The sequence below is a fragment of the Xenopus tropicalis genome, chromosome 6 (genome assembly GCF_000004195.4).
Source record: "Xenopus tropicalis strain Nigerian chromosome 6, UCB_Xtro_10.0, whole genome shotgun sequence".
Classification (NCBI taxonomy): domain Eukaryota; kingdom Metazoa; phylum Chordata; class Amphibia; order Anura; family Pipidae; genus Xenopus; species Xenopus tropicalis.
In genome coordinates, this window is record NC_030682.2 from 81,481,648 (window position 1) to 81,502,727 (window position 21,080).

General features: G+C 37.4%; 1 protein-coding gene across 1 annotated transcript in view; it reads right to left on the minus strand.

Moving 5' to 3' along the window:
- Window positions 1-21,080, minus strand: part of cdh12 (cadherin 12, type 2 (N-cadherin 2)) — a 410,646-nt gene that overhangs the window by 279,578 nt on the left and 109,988 nt on the right. Inside the window, exon 2 of the mRNA XM_018094961.2 lies at window positions 18,802-18,872. The gene's annotated coding sequence lies outside the window, so the exon portion shown is untranslated. The remainder of the gene's footprint in view (window positions 1-18,801; window positions 18,873-21,080) is intronic.

The following is a 21,080-nucleotide window of genomic DNA, read 5'->3' on the forward strand; positions in this document are numbered from 1 at the left end:
TTGACACAAGGAAAAAAATCCACTGTTTCCAATGCATTTGGTGCAATAAAAATGTGGTGGAAAAAATTTCCATTGATTCTAATGCATTTGGTATGCAATATTTTGCCATTTTGTGAATTTTTCCATGTCTTGCAAATTTTAAGTAAAGCAAGGCTGGAGAGTTTTGGTCTTCACTAGCCATAATTATACTCTATCAAAGTCAGTGGACAAGGGGAGTAAAAAATGGTGTAAAAAGCAGTGTAATTTTTACATTTTTATGCCATTTTACTTTCAGCTACACATTTAATACACAGTTTGAAAAACAGTTATGATTTAGCACGGTGAAGCACAGATTTAACAGTGGTTATGTGTGCTATATTCTTACTCTACTTTTTACACAGATTGATAATTAAGTCTCATATTTATGCATCATCATTTCTCTGTACTTCTATGCAGCATCCGCATAGACTTTCACATTTCCGATAAACGACCCACTGTTTTTTTATGCTGTAACACTGGATGTTTTAAAGGCAGCATGCCATAATGAAAACTGATCTTCAACAAGAGTATGTTTTAGCTATGCTCTTAATTTTTTTATTTTAAGTTCTTTTGAGCATGCTTTGATGCTTCAATTTGCTTTTACAGCTCTGCTTTGATGCTTTGATTTTTATTTAACAAAATGTTGATGTTCAGGGTCTTAATAGTGTTGAACAAATAAAATTGTACTTTCCATTTTGAGATTTAAAAAAAAATATATATATATATATATAAATATATATATAGTATAAAAAAGACCAGCAACTCCGGGATTTCTTGTGAAAAATCAAAACATATATTCAAAGTAGCATAAACAGCCGACGTAACGTTTTGGTCCCCATCGGGACCTTTCTCAGGGTCCCGATGGGGACCGAAACGTTACGTTGGCTGTTTATGCTACTTTGAATATATGTTTTGATTTTTCACAAGAAATCCCGGAGTTGCTGGTCTTTTTTATACTATTGGAACCCTTTACCGAGCACCCGAGGTATGTTATGTAGCGGTGTGCCGTCCTTTGTGTATATATAAATATATATATAATATGCAGCAGAAGCCGGCACTCACGTGTAAAGTGAATAAAAGTGCCTGGGTGCAGTCCCATTAGTATGTACACAGATGCTTGGAGGAAGGTACTGCTCACGGAGGTCTTAGGTTCAATTTTATAAATTTTATTATAGAGGCAAGGGAACTGACGTTTCGGCTGCACCACCAGCCTTTGTCAAAGTTACAAATACAAGTGAAAAAAAACCTTATAAACAGTGTATGGCGGGAACACCAACGGACAATAACGTAAACGTGTGGGACACCCCCCCAAAAATGCAAATGTGATGACATCAGACAAAACATGTACACAATCAACCCCAAACTCACGAAATACAACAAATGATATAATAAAAAGATCAAAATAACCGAAACAGAAAGTGCTTATATGGATTGCCAACAAAAAAGAAAACAGTGTAACTTAATATAAGTAAAGAGCATCGTAATAAAATTTATCTCGCTCTTTTTATTACGATGCTCTTTACTTATATTAAGTTACACTGTTTTCTTTTTTGTTGGCAATCCATATAAGCACTTTCTGTTTCGGTAATTTTGATCTTTTTATTATATCATTTGTTGTATTTCGTGAGTTTGGGGTTGATTGTGTACATGTTTTGTCTGATGTCATCACATTTGCATTTTTGGGGGGGGTGTCCCACACGTTTACGTTATTGTCCGTTGGTGTTCCCGCCATACACTGTTTATAAGGTTTTTTTTCACTTGTATTTGTAACTTTGACAAAGGCTGGTGGTGCAGCCGAAACGTCAGTTCCCTTGCCTCTATAATAAAATTTATAAAATTGAACCTAAGACCTGCGTGAGCGGTACCTTCCTCCAAGCATCTGTAAATATATATATATATACGTGTGTGTAGACAACGAAGAAGCCACTTTCACAGGACTTAGATGCAAACAAAAAAGTTTTTATTAAAATGGTGAACTGACGTTTCGGCTGAAAACCTCAGCCTTTCTCAAAGTTACAAAACAAAGTGAGGGAAAGCCATAAATACTGTATATATATATGTGTGTGTGTGTATATATACTGTATATACTGTATATGTATGTAAAATATGCCAATGCATATGAATTGATCATGTACAAGTTAGAGAATTCATTCATCCCAATCTTGATGAACTAAGAAATATGGCAATTTATGATGCATAATCTATATTCAAGCATATTAAGGGTCAGATTTAAAGGTGATTAATATTGATTTGTACCTTGATCCAACAGAAAAAAAATGAAATTCACATAAATCTTGCTAATTTAAAGTGAGTTTGGAATTTAATAACTGCATATTCTGTTAGAGAAACAATAAGGACCTTGGCACATGGAGTGATTTGATTACAGGTTGTGGTGATTAAACACCATAATGATGTATTTGGACCATAAACAAAAGTGCCAAACATGTAAATATGTCCAGTGTCATAATGCCCAAAACATGAGCCAATAGATCCCAAAATAATTTTTTAGATAACATTCATGCACAGGGACAACATATTGATTTCCTAAATAAAGTAACAATCCAATAATATATGTAAAAACTGTAAATGTAAATTAAATGAAATAAGTTTTTTTGTTACTCTGTTTTCCCAAAATGTATACACTGTAATTCTGGAACAGTTTTCCATTTTTATGCTTTTTTTTAATGTTTCACCACTGAATGTTAGTTCAGCTTAAAGTTATCTTTCAATATGGTATTCTATGACAATTTCCTGTTCTTGTTGTTTGCTCCCTTGTTTTGAATTTATACTGATTTACGGCTGCTGTGGCTTGCCCTCCCTAGGAACAAGTGGTTTAGAAATCAGAAGGAGAGATGGAAAGGGGAGGACCTCAACTATAATATAATCCTCTGATAAAAACGGATAACAATGGAATTTTATGTCTGCAAATATTGTGATATTTGATTTGCTATTTTAATGAATAATGTAATGTAATAAAAGGCAGAAAGTTTCCAAAGGCATAATACCAGCAAACTTTCATTCAAATATGTGACCAGCTGATTGGTTGCTGTTGCATTATTACACCAGTAGTAAATTTTGTGTTTTTTATTGCATTACTTCTACTATTTTCAGAATTTTACAGAATTTTATATACAGAGCTGCCATGTACTAATAAGCTGAAGTATTAAGGCTAATATTGTGACACTGATATTCTATATAGTTACATAGGGTTGAAAAAAGACCAGTGTCCATCAAGTTCAACCCATCCAAGTAAACCCAGCACACCTAACCCACACCTACCAATCTATACACTCACATATATAAACTATAAATACAACCACTAGTACTAACTGTAGATATTAGTATCACAATAGCCTTGGATATTTTGATTGTTCAAGAACTCATCTAGGCCCCTCTTAAAGGCATTAACAGAATCTGCCATTACCACATCACTAGGAAGGGCATTCCACAACCTCACTGCCCTCACCGTGAAAAACCACCTACGCTGCTTCAAATGGAAGCTCCGTTCCTCTAATCTAAAGGGGTGACCTCTGGTGCGTTGATTGTTTTTATGGAAAAAAAGAACATCCCCCATCTGCCTATAATCCCCTCTAATGTACTTGTACAGAGTAATCATGTCCCCTCACAAGCGCCTCTTTTCCAGAGAAAACAACCTCAACCTCGACAGTCTCACCTCATAGTTTAAATCTTCCATCCCCTTAACTAGTTTAGTTGCACGTCTCTGCACTCTCTCCAGCTCATTAATATCCCTCTTAAGGACTGGAGCCCGAAACTGCACTGAATACTCAAGGTTAGGCCTTACCAGGGACCTATAAAGGGGCAAAATTATGTTCTCATCCCTTGAGTCAATGCCCTTTTTTATACAAGACAGCACTTTATTTGCTTTAGTAGCCACAGAATGACACTGCCTGGAATTAGACAACTTGTTATCAACAAAAACCCCTAGATCCTTCTCCATTAAGGATACCCCCAACACACTACCATTCAGTAGATAGTTCGCGTTTATATTATTTCTACCAAAATGCATAACTTTGCACTTATCAACATTGAACCTCATTTTCCAGTTTGCTGCCCAGTTTTCTAATTTTGTCAAATCGCTCTGCAAAGCGGCAGCATCCTGCATGGAACTTATAGTTTTGCACAATTTAGTGTCATCAGCAAAAATAGAAACAGTACTCTCTATGCCCTCCTCCAGGTCATTAATAAACAAGTTAAAAAGCAAAGGACCAAGGACTGACCCCTGCGGTACTCCACTAACCACACTGGTCCAATTAGAAAATGTTCCATTTACCACCACTCTTTGTACTCTATCCTTCAGCCAGTACTCTATCCAATTACAAATATTATGTTCTAGGCCAATATTCCTTAATTTGATCATTAACCTTCTGTGAGGTACTGTATCAAACGCTTTAGCAAAGTCCAAGTAGATGACATCAACTGCCATTCCAGCATCGAGGTTCCTACTCACCTCCTCATAAAAGGCGACTAAATTAGTCTGGCAAGATCTGTTACGCATAAAACCATGCTGGCACAAACTAATAGTATTGTGAACTGCAATGTATTCAAGTACCCTATCCCTTATTACCCCTTCCAAAAGTTTTCCTACTACTGATGTCAGACTAACAGGCCTATAGTTTTCAGGCTGAGAACGGGATCCCTTTTTAAATAACGGCACCACATTAGCAATCCGCCAGTCTCTCGGCACCATGCCAGACCTCAATGAATCCTGAAAAATTAAGTGAAGAGGTTTGGCAATCACAGCACTCAGCTCATTTAATACCCTGGGATGAATCCCATCCGGCCCTGGACCTTTGTTTACCTTTACATGTTCAAGTCTCTTTTGAATTTCCTCCCTAGTGACCCATGCGTCAGTAGCTAAATTACTAGAACTGGGCATATTAAAAGGGAATCCTTCATTATCTGGCTCCTCAGATGTACAGACAGATGAAAAATAAGAGTTCAAAATTTCAGCTTTTTCCCCGTTCTCATCAACCAACTTTCCCCCCCGTGATAATAAGGTTCCCACCCCTTCTTGCTTCATTTTTTTACTATTCACATAATTAAAAAATAATTTTGGATTCTTTTTACTCCTAGCTGCAATATCCCTTTCCATTTCTATTTTAGCTTGCTTGATAGCTTTTTTGCATGCTTTATTTGCTTCCTTGTACCTGATGAAAGTTTCTGCTGTCCCAGCTAACTTGAATGCCCTAAAAGCACGTATTTTCTTACCAACACTAACACCAACACTCGACACTAACACCTTTATTCAGCCATAAAGGTTTTGCTTTGCGATGCCTCTCCTTGCTTACAAGGGGAATATACTGTTGTGCATACCTGCAAAGCAATGTTTTAAAGATGTTCCATTTTCCTTCTGTGTCTAACCCCATAAAAAGCCTTTCCCAGTTGACACATTGCAGAGATGCCCTTATACTGGCAAAGTCTGCACGTCTAAAATTGAGTGTTTTGGTTACTCCCTTATAGAGCTGTCTCTGCAGCATTATCTCAAAGGAGACCATGTTGTGATCACTGTTCCCCAAATGCTCACTCACACAAATGTTAGAGATGAGTTCATTATTATTAGAAATCACCAGGTCCAAAATAGAGTCATTCCTAGTAGGTTCTTGAACCGCCTGAAATAAAAAGTTGTCATTTAGCATATTTACAAACCTACTAGCTTTTTCTGACTTAGCCACCCTATTACACCAGTCAATGTCCGGATAATTAAAGTCACCCATAATAACAACTTGACCCAGTTTTGAAGCCTCCTCCATTTGCAACAGTAGCTGGGCCTCATCCCCCTCATCTATACGGGGTGGTTTATAGCATACACCAATGATCATTTTCTTTGTGACCTTTAGCCCTACTGAAATTTCTACCCAAAGAGATTCGACGTTTTCATTGGTAATGTCTTTATTACATGGCTTTAAATCTGACTTTACATAAAGACAAACCCCTCCACCCTTTTTAATCTCTCTGTCCCTCTTAAAAAGTGTATAACCATTTAAATTCACAGCCCAGTCGCATTTATCATCCCACCAGGTCTCAGTGATACCTATTAAATCATAATTTTCATTACATGCAATAGCCTGCAACTCCCCTAATTTACCTGACAAGCTACGCGCATTAGCCAGCATGCAGCAGAGATTACTACTTCTCCCTCTTTACATTAGCTAACGGAGAGTTAGAGCTAAGGCAAATATGAGACTGTTTTCCTTGTAACGGAAGCTCCTTATCTGATAAACTATATGCCCCCCTCACTCCTCCCCCACAACCCTTTGCTAGTCCCCCTGCCCTGTCTACACTAATTTTTCCATAGAACTCTAGCTCACCCACCCCCCCCTTGTCTAGTTTAAACACTCCTTCAACCTCTTAACCATTCTCTCTCCTAGCACAGCAGACCCCCTTCCATTGAGGTGCAATCCGTCACGGCTGTATAGCTTGTACCCCAAGGAAAAGTCAGCCCAGTGCTCTAGGAACCCAAACCCTTCCTTCCTACACCAAGACTTTAGCCACGCATTTAGCTCCCTAAGCTCCTGCTGTCTCCCTAAACTTGCACGTGGCACTGGCAAAATTTCCGAAAAAATGACCTTGGAGGACCTTTGCTTAATCTTAGAGCCTAGATCCCTGAACTCACTCTTTAAGGTCCCCCACCTACTGTTCATTTTGTCGTTAGTACCGATATGTACCAAGACAGCCGGGTCATGCCCAGCCCCTCCTAATAATGTGTCAACCCGATCAACCACATGCCGACGCCTGGCACCAGGAAGACAGCAAACTGTCCGGTTGAAGCGATCCGCTTGACAGATTACCCTGTCCACTTTCCTAATGATCGAATCCCCTATAACCACCATCTGTTTAGGCCTAGCTCTGCTAGGGTTTGGTTTATAATTTTATGCTTGTTTTGCTTTTTTTGCTAGGTGTCACTTATGTGGAATAGGAGAGCAGTGGTACACTAGTTCTTAAGTAGCTTGCTGAAAAAAATTAGGGGGTAGGTATATTTGGGGAGACAAGTCTTGATTTAATATTCCTCACAGCTGGGGAGGGTCCTTGTTAACCTGCCGGGGGGATCTGTTCTGGTATGCCAGAGTGTGATGGTTTAAGGTGGGTGACTATGGTTAAGTGCTGAAAATTGTGATACATTGTAATAGTGCTGGTGGGCCATGAATGTGGATGATTAGCCAAAGTTGGGCAGTAGATGGTCCAGATTGGCAGGCATGTATCCTCTAAGGAGATTGGTGACTATAGGATATTGTGACTCAATGTTGTGGGAACTGACATGGGATTGGGAGACAGTATTTTACTGTAATGTGTTTTTCTACTTTTTACTGTAATGTTAAGTCATTTTTTTATGTATGTTTGTATGTTCATTCAATAGACAGTTGCTGATGTTTGCACTGTTGTAAATTTAATACAGCTGTGACCAGTATCATTTCCAAAGATGATATCATCACATATCTTGTGCACTAAGCGTTTCTTGTCCTGCCTGCCTAACTACTGCATTTCCCCACTGTGATGTAACTGTGCACTATCATTTCTGTGTTACAATGAGACTTTTCTGCCCGAATAAGTTCATTCCTGCCTCCTGTTCACTGGAAACTGACCCTTACCATTAGTTGGAATCAATGAATGTAATACACATTACATGTGGTGAACCCAGTTATTCTGTTAAAAATGCCTCCTTACAAATTATTGGGCAATTACCCAGGATTGCTGCAATAAGTGTATTTTAGATGTAATGATTCCAACTAATGTGAAGGGGCAGGTATTGTTGGGTACTTTGTCCTGCCAGTTAATGAAGAGCCTTGTGGGATATGGCCCTTAGAGGTGTTTATTTAAAGCAAGCAGCTCTCACTCTGCATCTAATCTTCATATATTTTCTCCTATCCTAACCTTATCTATTTCTGGTGTGCAAGATTTCTCAAGTTTTTGTGTGTTTCTAGATTTTCCTGTCACAGACTGCCCATATTGTTCCAAACCTTCCTAACACTCCCTAAAGAACAAATTGTTTAAGGGGCCTCTTTGATGCATCTTGGATTATCAACATACTCTCCAACAAGCCTATGTGTTAACCTGGCCATAGACATTCAGATTTTAGTCGTCGTATGACAAAAGTTCAGATATTGATTGTACATTTTAATGCAATGAGGTTTTATGAAGATTTCTCACTTGTATAGGACAAAAACTCACAGCGGTACACTACCAAAATCCACAGCACCACTCCAGAAAAATTTAGATTTCAAGGTAAAAAATCCCACTAAAAGCATGTGCTCTAGAAAACTATACATTTTTGGAAAGAACATATTCTGACGAATCCAGAATAGGTAAAACTGTCTACTTCAAACTACCAGGTAGCAATGCTTTCCTAAAGTTATCTTTTTTTTTTTTTTTTTAATAAAAAAATTGGAACATTTTGAAAAATCCCTTCAAACCTTCCTACAGATCATAAGGTAACAATATAAAACATTATAAATATAAATACCAGGGGTCCACGAAACAGCTTGATTCCCATTGTGCATACAGAAGGTTTATCAAAGTACAGGGCATTTAGAGACCCCATAAACACACAGCCAGTTTTATGTGTGGTCAAAAAAGTAAGGTGATGCCCTGAAAACCACCCAAAGTGGGTAAATATTTCTTTCTACCCCAAACTACCAAACAGCAAAGCTTTCCTAACTAAAGTTTTGATGGCATTTCTGAAAATCACCTAAATACATTAGAGGGGCTTGGATGAGTTCTTGAACAAGCATAGTATCCAAGGCTATTGTGATACTAATATCTACAGTTAGTATTAATGGTTGTGTATATAGTTTCTGTGATAGAATAGAGTGGTAAGTATAGGTTGTGTGTGCTGGGTTTACTTGTAAGGGTTGAACTTGATGGACTCTGTTCTTTTTTCAACCCTATGTAACTATGTAACACCACTGATACAAAACTTTGTGAACCAATACTACAAGACTAAAGTGATATCTCTAAACAGCCTAAGTTAACATTATGTTTAAAGCTGTGCCTAAATTGTTAAATTGTTGTATATTATGTTGTTCAATGTTAATAACTAAATGGGACAAATATATGCCTATAAGCATGTAAGGAATGCAAGACCTGCAGTACATATGAACTATATGAACATTGCCACATGCTTACCTCTACCACATATTAATACATACCATCTGTTTGGTTTAGTGATAGCAAATGACAAGTCCCAAGCTGTCTTCAATAAACACTATTTTCTTCTGCATCCTTCCATGTCAGTACACATGGGTAGCATCGCCCCTCCCCCACAGGAGGTAGGACCTATACCAAGCCAATTAAAATGAATCCTGCCCTATAAGACCACCCGACTTCCTCCTCACCACTGTTATTTTTTGTCCTACAGGTAGGTAGGTAGGATCTCCCTCCTCACTTTTTTTTTTTTTTTTCCTTTTTCTTTTTTACTTTTGTGTAGACACAGAGGGATGTTCCTCGGGTAATGGAGAAGAATTTACCTGATGCCCCAAATACGCAAAATGTTCAAATTGACGCCTATTTGGAAGAAATGCAGGTGTGGGCATACCCATGGTCCTAGCTTTGTGCTAAAATAGCCCCCCTGCGCTACGTCCAACTACGCACAGTATTCAAACTGATGCTTATTGGGTAGGCTACAGGTGTGGGTTTTTTCCACATTTTTACCTGTAAGCTAACTTAGCCTCCATTTTTTCCTATGTTTTTTTTGCGACGCTTTAAGGACTCCTGTCCTGTGAAATGATTGAATTAAGGGCCATGGGTATGGATATGGGCTAGTGTCAGAATAGCCTGAATCCGGTGAGTATGTTTCCTCAGTTTCCACTATGTGTCATAACACTCAGTGCACTGGGAAGCTTGCATACTACTTGGCAATTATATCCCTCAGCTGAAAGCTGTCAGGGTTCTTGCTGGATGTCCCATCCTGCAGACGTTCACTTTCATCTGGTAAGGTGCATGTGCTTCTTTTGCTTTTAATTTCTTATGTGTTATTGTGAGCCTGAGTCCTCTGTGCAGACACAGTGGGTACTGTGCTCTTTATGCACCAGGTGCTTCCATAGCTGTTTGGTGTTGCACTACTGCAGCAGTATGCTTTCTGGTTGGCTGCTTGTGAATTCCTGGGGCACCTTGCTAACTTTTGCTAGTTTACCTGAGTCTTGCAGACACAGCAGGTATTTGTGCTCCTTATTTTACCAGGCACTTCCAGCACTGGTTGGGGGTTGCGCTGCTCCAGCAGTATTGTTCCTCCTTTTCTCTCTGTTATATTATGTGCATGTTCCCCATAAGCAACCTTCTCAGGGTTCTAACAGGGATTTGTTTTTTTTTCCACCAAGCCAGTGCTATCTGGTAAGGAGCTTGTTTTCCTTTGGGTCTTTAACATTTTTAGTTTTATTGTGAGCCTGAATCCTCGGGGCAGACAGGTGTACTGTGCTTTTTTACAGTATTACTTATATGTTTCTCTATAGAGATTTCTTTTCTATCTGGTGGCTCAGGTGTGAGCCTAGTTGTAGTTCAACCTCTCCCACTGAGTGTTGTAATCATGTCCTCTCGCAAGGGCCTCAGAGAAAACAGCCTCAGCCTCGACAGTCTAACCTCATAGCTTAAATCTTCCAGCTCATTAATACCCTACTTAAGGACTGGAGCCCAAAACTGCACTGCATACTCAAGGTGAGGCCTTACCAGAGACCTATAAAGAGGCAAAATTATATTTTCATCCCTTGAGTCAATGCCGTTTTTTATACAAGACAGCAGGTTAATTGTCATGGCGGAGCAGTTGTTAGGCAGATTTGGCTGTTCTTCTTAGACAGTTCTGAGGGTTTCATATATTGGAGTTCCACTCTGTGCCAATAATTGCACCCCTTCCCCCATCAAAGGGATATGCAGCTTGCATATCTAGTGGTAGTGCCAGGTTTGGCTTACATGTTGGTACATATGACTTTTCTGCAGGGAAACATTGTATTTCAAAAGGGTTATATTCCTGTGCCAAAAGAAGTGATAACAGTCTGTCAGGAATATATTTGACTGTGGTTGATAGATTGCCTTAGTTTCATCCTGATAAACTTTCCACAATCCTCTGGCTCAATCCAGCTAATATAAGTGTTGCTTAAAGTTGTTAACCTTCTTAAAGAGAAATAGCCTATAGTAGGATAAAGGTTGTTGATGGTTAACTTTACCAGTGTGTTAGGTTTTTCCTGCTAAGTTCATTTTTTGTTTACTGCTATAGCTGCTCTCTATGGCATGCTGTGATCGTTCAAGTCACAGTGAATCTGTGAGTTGTCAGGCTCTGATTTACCTTTAAGCTTTCTCTACACACTTGTTAATCCATCCATTTGTTCTTTGTACAGGGTCACCGAAGCTGCAGTTTGCAGGTCATAGATGACTGGTTCTGTTTGTTTATCAGTAAAATATGTTTAGCTGGGTTTCTCCCGTGTAGTCAAAGAGCCTTGCAATGTCTCCATTTTAGAATGAGAGACCTGTATTCCCTTTGTACATGTTCTAAGTTTGATCCGGAGAGGTCGTAGGAAGTCATTTCCTGCCTTGTAGTCACTGATGGGTCTGAGAGGAGAGGATTAAGTGGTGAATGTAATAAAAGTGGCTAATGGGAAAATTATTCACAATGTGAAAATGTATGCCTCTGTGCAAAATTGTGAAGATTTTATGTGGGCTTTGCAAACGTGGAACCTGTTTAATGACCACTTCCAACAGTAGCACAAAGTTCACTAATTTTATTGTTTGCAACAGGCGCAGTGTATGTAATGAACTTTCTTAATGAAAAAGTTATGTTTGCTCCAAAAGATTACGCCACCTTCTAGCAATGCACAATTATAATTTGCAATGCAATAACAGTCTAATGAACAATATTACATTGCGAAATGCAAAATTTTATTCTTATTTGTGCTCATTTTTTTCCGTTTATGACTTTTATTATCCCACATTAGGGCCTTTATCTATCTATGTTCACTTTAAAATCATTATATCTGCTCAGATGTTCTGATTTAAACTCTTGCCACACATTACCCCTCTACTTTGCTTGCTAGTGTGAGACTATGGCAGCCCTTCTAACATGGGGGCAGATAAAGTGGTGATCACTATGTAAAAATCGTCTTTAACATCTCAAGTGTTCATTTTGCCCCAGTCAAGTGTCACACCTATAGTTTAGTGCAACAGTAATGGGAAAATAACTGCCAATGACCAGCACAAGTAACAGTGACTCTGGGAAGGCTTAGCTGCTTATCTCCCAAATATTATAGAATTTATACTGCTATTATTTTAATACCTACTGTAACTGCCAAGCTCTGTAGATTCTACTGGTGACAGAAATAAAAGACAAAAAAGGGAATAGAAATTTCCATAAATTAAAAAAGAAAAATGCATTTTGTTCCTTAGACAGTTTATTGCATTGTAAATTCTGTAAATAGGAAAAAGTACACATTTTAATTTTTGTATGCATGAGTACCTATCATCTACATTTATTTAGACATGTACAGGTCCTTCTCAAAAAATTAGCATATTGTGATAAAGTTCATTATTTTCTGTAATGTACTGATAAACATTAGACTTTCATATATTTTAGATTTATTACACACAACTGAAGTAGTTCAAGTCTTTTATTGTTTTAATATTGATGATTGTGGCATACAGCTCATGAAAACCCAAAATTCCTATCTCAAAAAATTAGCATATCATGAAAAGGTTCTCTAAACGAGCTATTAACCTAATCATCTGAATCAACTAATTAACTCTAAACCCCTGCAAAAGATTCCTGAGGCTTTTAAAAACTCCCAGCCTGGTTCATTACTCAAAACCGCAATCATGGGTAAGACTGCCGACCTGACTGCTGTCCAGAAGGCCATCATTGACACCCTCAAGCAAGAGGGTAAGACACAGAAAGAAATTTCTGAACGAATAGGCTGTTCCCACAGTGCTGTATCAAGGCATGTCTGTGGGAAGGAAAAAGTGTGGCAGAAAACGCTGCGCAAAGAGAAGAGGTGACCAGACCCTGAGGAAGATTGTGGAGAAGGACCAATTCCAGACCTTGGGGGACCTGCAGAAGCAGTGGACTGAAATGGTGTGTGCAGGAAATGGGCTACAGGTGCCGCATTCCCCAGGTCAAGCCACTTTTGAACCAGAAACAGTGGCATAAGCGCCTGACCTGGGCTACAGAGAAGCAGCACTGGACTGTTGCTCAGTGGTCCAAAGTACTTTTTTCGGATGAAAGCAAATTTTGCATGTCATTCGGAAATCAAGGTGCCAGAGTCTGGAGGAAGACTGGGGAGAGGGAAATGCCAAAATGCCTGCAGTCCAGTGTCAAGTACCCACAGTCAGTGATGGTCTGGGGTGCCATGTCAGCTGCTGGTGTTGGTCAACTGTGTTTTATCAAGGGCAGGGTCAATGCAGCTAGCTATCAGGAGATTTTGGAGCACTTCATGCTTCCATCTGCTGAAAAGCTTTATGGAGATGAAGATTTCATTTTTCAGCACGACCTGGCACCTGCTCACAGTGCCAAAACCACTGGTAAATGGTTTACTGACCATGGTATTACTGTGCTCAATTGGCCTGCCAACTCTCCTGACCTGAACCCCATAGAGAATCTGTGGGATATTGTGAAGAATAAGTTGAGAGACACAAGACCCAACACTCTGGATGAGCTTAAGGCCGCTATTGAAGCATCCTGGGCCTCCATAACACCTCAGCAGTGCCACAGGCTGATTGCCTCCATGCCATGCCGCATTGAAGCAGTCATTTCTGCAAAAGGATTCCCGACCAAGTATTGAGTGCATAACTGAACATAATTATTTGAAGGTTGATTTTTTTTTGTATTAAAAACACTTTTCTTTTATTGGTCGAATGAAATATGCTAATTTTTTGAGATAGGAATTTTGGGTTTTCATGAGCTGTATGCCACAATCATCAATATTAAAACAATAAAAGGCTTGAACTACTTCAGTTGTGTGTAATGAATCTAAAATATATGAAAGTCTAATGTTTATCAGTACATTACAGAAAATAATGAACTTTATCACAATATGCTAATTTTTTGAGAAGGACCTGTATTTCTTTCATCGTGATGTTGTGACCCGCCTAATGTGCATATTTTCTAGATACTCTGCAGCAGTTCAGGCTTGTAAAGATTGTTAAATATCTTTCTTAGAGAAGTTTAAAGGGCCTATTTATTATTCTGTGTAAAAAAAAATTGGCCATACAGTATGTCACAAGACTTTGCTATGTAAAAAAACTGTGTAATTTCTTTTTTTTTTTTCTTCCATTGGAACTTACTTAATATACAGCATCAAATCTGGCGTTATTGACATTTATTTTACCCTGCTTTTTACACCACTTTTTTGGGGACTTTCATTTTACACAACATAATAATAGGAATACATGCTCTCCAGAGATCAAAGGGTAGACTGGAAAATCATAAACTTTAATGTTTTATAAAAACATAAGTTAGTGATTGCATACTGTCTATTTTTACCAATTTTCCCTGTTTGCATTATGCAGTGCAAGGAATAAAAGGCAAACCCATTTATAATTGAATCAACAGATTTTAATCTAAAATAAACTTTCTTTGAAAAACAATGATCAATCAGAATTTACAGCTTATTGGTCTTTGATGGTTTAAGTCATAACCAGCCCAGCAAAAGGAAATTAAGAGCTAGACTTTTAATTTACATCCAGATGCTGAATTAACAAACAAATCAATCTAGCTACCATATCTACAGTGTTACAGCTAATACACTGCACTAATTGGGAACAACATATCAAAGCAAAGTGATTTTGGCTCAAAAAATGCATTTTTAATGAAAGGGCAAAAAAAAAAAAAAAAAAATGACAGAAGTGAGAAAAGAAACATGAAAGTTTAGGAATTTTAGCTGCCAAGAAAATTAAAATTTAATTTTCAGTGTATTCGCAAGATGTTAGAAACACTGTTCCACCTTCTGTTAAATATATAATCTGAAAGTTTAATGACTATAATTATAAGAATAATATGTAAATGATTCTCTGGCAAAAAATCTTATTGTTGCTATGTTGGGATTTCAATAAAAAAGGAGCCTTAAAGGAGGAGGAGTTCTAAAATCACCTTGGGTGTCATATTGTTAGCACCCCCCAGAGACCACCTGGAACTGAAGAAGAAGACAGCAGTCCTTATTTAACAAAAATAGAATTTGTATTTTTTCTTGATTTAAGAAAAACCCAGATGTATGTACTCGAGCGTTTTCTAAAACCTAGAATATTAAAGGAAAAAATCAGGAAACTCACTAGAAAAATCTCGGCAAGTTTCTATAAAAGTCCAATGGGAATAGTGAAGAAATCAAGAAATTATATTTCTTTATTAATTTATTCTCCCTGTTCATAAAACAATGGAGATGTTTAGCCTCACTTAAAATGAATGGAAGTGATTCTCTTTTTCAGTGAAAAACCACAAAATGGACTATTTGGTTTGAGATATTTTTTTAAATAAGCTAGCATTTGAATAAAAGAGACCTCTTACGCTTTTCCTAAATCACAAATTTTGATAAAGTACCTCTTTTACCGTTTCTTCTCCAATTACTTTTTTCATGCCTTATCACCAAAATAGACTTATTTAGCTAAGGTAAATAGATTTATTTTACATCATTTTGGGGAGGTTATAATCCTGAACCAAATAGTACATATATAGTATACAGTAAATTACTGCCAATCTTGTGATTATCCACCGATTTTTTTTTGTTTAAATAATGTACCTGTACAAAAAATTCCCTTGTGTACAACTGTTTTAACACTTTAACCAACACTGAATTTATTTTTGATATAAGTTAAATATCTGCAAAACTTAATAAAACAGTGGTACACAATTTTGTAAAAAAAAACTTACAGAGACATAGTAGAAACTAAAAGTGGCAAATTGGTTGGCCAATGTGTCAACATAGAGAAAACTGGTTTACTGCTAGAAGAAGTATCCAGTTGAAGTAAGGAATGACATTAAAAAAAAACAAATATGGTTGTGTTTATTATTATTATTATTATTATTATTATTTAAACTCATGGCATACGTTATCTCTGCAATATGAAACAAATGACCTTGTAAGAAATGGATAAAGCTGGCTTTCTTATTAGCTTCTCCAATGTGAAAAACATCTCTCAAATATTTATTTTGTGCTGTTTATATTAAAATATTAAATAAAACACCTGTTCTGTACTATCTACACAGAGTCCATTTTCATGGAATAAAAGGAAAAAATGTCACTGCCATTTATGCTTAAAAGCCTGCTGTAAATACATGCTATGTGGGCTCCACAAACATTTATTTTAAAGCTAAGTGATAAAACCCTTGAGTGCCCTAGCCTCTCTGATATTTATAAAACTTGCTTCAGTATATGGCCTTTAGATTTATAGTATCAAAGCATGACAAAACCACAAATGGAAATCGTTTTTCCAGTTTCTATTCTATTCTATTGATCTTATTTTTAGCTTGACAGCATAATACACTAACTTGTCTTACAAGTCCAGGTTGCATCTGCTCAAAAAATATTGCCCACAGGATACAGACAGATTGGTATTATTATTATTATTTATTAATGCATATTTCAGAATTTTAAAAAAATCATTGTTTTACACGGTCCATTCCAAACATATAAATACACACAAAAATACTTTAGCAAAAGTACCATCATAAATTTTTTTTTTTTCCCATTGTATAAATGTAGATTTTTCATTGTAAAATCTCAATTTTTCTAGTATCAAAGTGTCTTTGTATTCTCTTCATGGTCCTATTGAAAAAATGTTGATTAGACAAATGCTTACAGTGACCTTATATATATTTGCACAAATATATGGCAAATCCTCTAGGATGCATTTTTTTTTGGAAGGCTCAATATGTCCCTTTTTTGAGGTTTTTCTTTTTAGTAGATGGTTGCACTTTACCCAATACTTATGTTAAATTATATAAATCATTTGTGCTCTGGGCACATTGGCATTTACCTTTATAAAGTTTTAAAGTTTATAGTTTTTTTTTTTTATTAAACTTTAGGAAAAGGGACTAGACAGAAATTTTTTCCTTCCTTTCCTCCCACACACATAAAAATAAAAAAAAGCTTACTCTATTCAAGTCAATGTTTTGACACCACAAAGGGGCGTCTTCCTCAGGACAATGTCCTCATGAACAATGGTCATTGGTTTTAAAGTTTTGAAGCGTTTTCACCCTTTAGATCAGTGCTGTCCAACTGGCGGCCCGCGACCCCCCTCTGTGTGGCCCCCCACCTGTCTGGCTGCTTTGATGGCTTACTCTTGTGTAAGCTTTAAATGGTATCAGTACTGTGATTAACTGTCCCCTCCCTGCATGGTTCTCACCTCAGATTCAGGCTGTAATCCCTCTGTATTGTTTAAACATGTAATCCCCTGTGTTGTTCACACCTTTTAATCTCTGCATTGTCCACCCCCTGCAGTGTTCACACCTCAGGCTCAGGCTGTAATCACCCCCATTGTTCCCCTGTTCACACCTCAGGAGCAGTAGAAACCCACAAATAATCCCTGCATACTTCAAAAAGAACATATACTGAGGTGGTACTGCAATTAAAAAGTTTTTTAATATATAGTTATTGTGCAGACTGTAGGAGCAGTGCCAGCATTGTGTCACTGTAGGCTGCCTGTGTGTGAGCATAGGGCAAGCAGAGTATGGCACACACAGGCAGGGTAGGGAAGGCAGAGTATGGCACACACAGGCAGAGTAGGGCAGGCAGAGTATGGCACACACAGGCCAAGTTTGGCACAAACCAGCCAAGAATGGCACACACAGTGAAAGTATGGCACACGCAGGCAGGGTAGGGAAGGCAGAGTATGGCACACACAGGCAGGGTAGGGAAAGCAGAGTATGGCACACACAGGTAGGGTAGGGCAGGCAGAGTATGGCACACACAGGCCAAGTATGGCACAAACAAGCCAAGAATGGCACACACAGTGAAAGTATGGCACGCAGGCAGGGTAGGGCAGGCAGAGTATGGCACACACAGGCAGGGTAGGGAAGGCAGAGTATGGCACAAAGGCAGGGTAGGGCAGGCAGAGTATGGCAGGTTTTTGCTGTACTACAACCATTAATATGGGTATGGTCATGTGATAACATGGGTGTGGTTTCAAGTGGGTGCAGTTTCAAAAAGGGGAGTGGTCAAAACTGGCTTCCATTATCGGCCCTCCACCACGTAGGTCGGAAAAATTCCGGCCCTCGGTACAACAGAAGTTGGACAGCACTGCTTTAGATCATCCTTTGATTGAATCTTTGCTTGACTTGGCCACCTACATGTTGGGCCGTATCAGGCTGATAAGATAATTTGCCCCCCGGCCAAAGACTAGATCATAATGGAGGCCAAAGCAGGCCATGTCTGAATAAGACCATGGACAGGATTTTAAACCTGCCTGGTGTCTTGCTGAATTTTGGCCACATATCTATCAGGGAAGAAGTCAGGGAGGGTCCATACATGCACACATACATGTGCAGATAAGTCTGAAGGGGTCAAATTGGCAACCTAACTCTGTCCATTTAGAAAAAAAGGAGATACAAGTGTTCTTTATAAACTAAAAGAAGCTTATGAGCAGAACTGAAGGTTAATGGCAGAATTTATGTTCCAACAGAACAAGCACTTGTGGTCTATGTAACAAATCTCTCTGAGCTCCTATTGAAAGTTTTTAGGCAAGGTTTTAGAGACCAGAAGGAAACATTTTCCCATGTGCTAAATACGTCTTGATTCTTATTTTCTATTAGTAATTTCTATATAACAGATATATAACAGTTGCATTAAAAGTTTACCATACCTTTTCAGAATGTTAAAGCATCTTTATGTGTCATTTTTCCTTATTCAGGGAAGAGATTTTTAAATTGATTTCTGCCAAAATAAAAAAGAGCATATATTTTGTCATATTACAAAAATATTTTCAAGTGGGGAAACCTTAAAGAAAAACATTAAGAATAGATAATTTTTTACATTGTATCCTTATTTTCAGATTCAGTTAACAAATGTGCTAATGCTTTTCACATTTACAATATATTTAACTTTAAAATGCTATCTTATAAAAGAAATTCAATGACCCATATACAGTGTGGGATCTCTTATTCAAAATTATGGAAATGCCATCTCCCATAGAGTCCAAGCAAATAATTCTAATTTAAAAAATGATTTTCTATTTCTCTGTAACAATAAAACAGTACCTTGTACTTGATAGTAACTGGGCTACATGAATCCATATTAGTGGCAAAACAATCCTATTGGGTTTATTTAATGTTTAAATGATCTTTAGCATACTTAAGGTATGGTGATCCAAATTACAAAAAGATCCCTTATACAGAAAACCATGTCCCAATCATTCTGAAAAATAGATCTTATACGTATGTTTTTTATTTTTTAATTAAGGAAATATTAAACAAAACCAACACAAACCAAGTAGATATTAGATATGGTAGATGAGTTGTAGGAAAAATACCAGATAAACCTATCATAAGCTTATCAAGATAAGTATGCTGTGCTGTTCTGTGTATTCAGTCTGGGGGGACTGCATGTAATTGTCAAGGCTTACCTTGTAGCCTAGCAACACTTTTCAATGTAGCTATAGCATAACCAGTGTAACTATGAATGCAAGAAGAACCTTGGCTCTTTGGTGTAAATATGGCTTCCTATTCTTCATGCAAATTCAGATAAAACATTAATTTAAACAGTGTTGACATATTTTGCTTGATTTGTTCAACATTCTCTCTCTCTTCCTCTCTCACACACTGTCAATTTGAGAGCCAATTAACCAGCCTGTAATCGGGACAGGAAACAGAATATAAACTCTATGCAATCTGTGCTCTGTGAAACTGCAAAATCCTCCAATAATAATCCTAATAGCTCTGTTTCATCTTGCTCTTTGTTTTTGCTCCCATGACCGCAACTATAAGCATAAGGACTAAATTGAAGGACTGAGTTGAACCCATCTATTTGTTTATGTGTTATACCTATACTGGATGCTTTGTAAGTTTTACTAATTGGATATTGGATGTTTGTTGAAGATCACGTTTCATCGCCAAGCATTTGTTTAACTGGTATACATATAAGCATAAGGCATTTTAAGGTACTAAATAACACAATAAAAAGACTTTAATTTCTTTTTTTATTCCTCCATGCATTAGCCTGATGGTAATATTAAGAGTATTTGACACACAAATAATGTTAACTTACTTTCCTTTGCTATGTAATTGTTATTGGCTTAACTTGTAGGTTTTTGCCTTGCCTAAATATCCAAGGGGCCATTTACAAAGACTTGGGATGCAAGTGCTAGATCACTAAGGGGTGCAAAATTGCACCCCTATGCACCTATAACCCTGCCTCTCCCCTTTTAAATATAACACAGCTGTATTGTTGCAAAAAGCACAGGTCCTTACTCTGTGTTTTTTAAAACATAATCCTACACCTGTGATGCAAAGTGTTAAACACATGGCACCTTGTTTTAAACACTTTGCACCCTGCACCTCCATTTATAACTGATTCCTCCAATGTCCTACTGACAGGCAAGACTGATTCTAACCAAAACAATTTTCTGTGGTCTCTGTTTATGTTTGGGCTGCCTACTTTTGAGAGTCATAGCGATATCTTTATGCAATATGTTGCACTACATTTTATTTTCTTTTAATTTTATAACTTTGCTGACATAATTCCTTAAAACAAATTAGGCACTTTACTAGTACTATGGAAAGACATAAATCATTTTCTCTTTCATTTATAAACAGTACTGTAAACAATTCAGCTACATCATGTTTTATTCCTGCAAACAGGTGCGTGATATTTTCACAATTGTAGCCATAGAAATTATTATAATAGTATTTAATTTCTTTTACTTTCTTGCAAGAAACTGCAATCTTGGTATCATGAGAACAAGCTAATGATGGGCTTTGTAAGTTTCTCATTTTAATGTAGAGCAAAAATCAAGCGATAAAAATGCAAACATAACATTATGCTAAATTTCCATATTTTATCAAGGCTTTCTTCTGTCATTATATCTTAATGTTTGCCTGTTGACTTAATATACTATTATACAACTGTTTATTGTTTTCTTTGGGA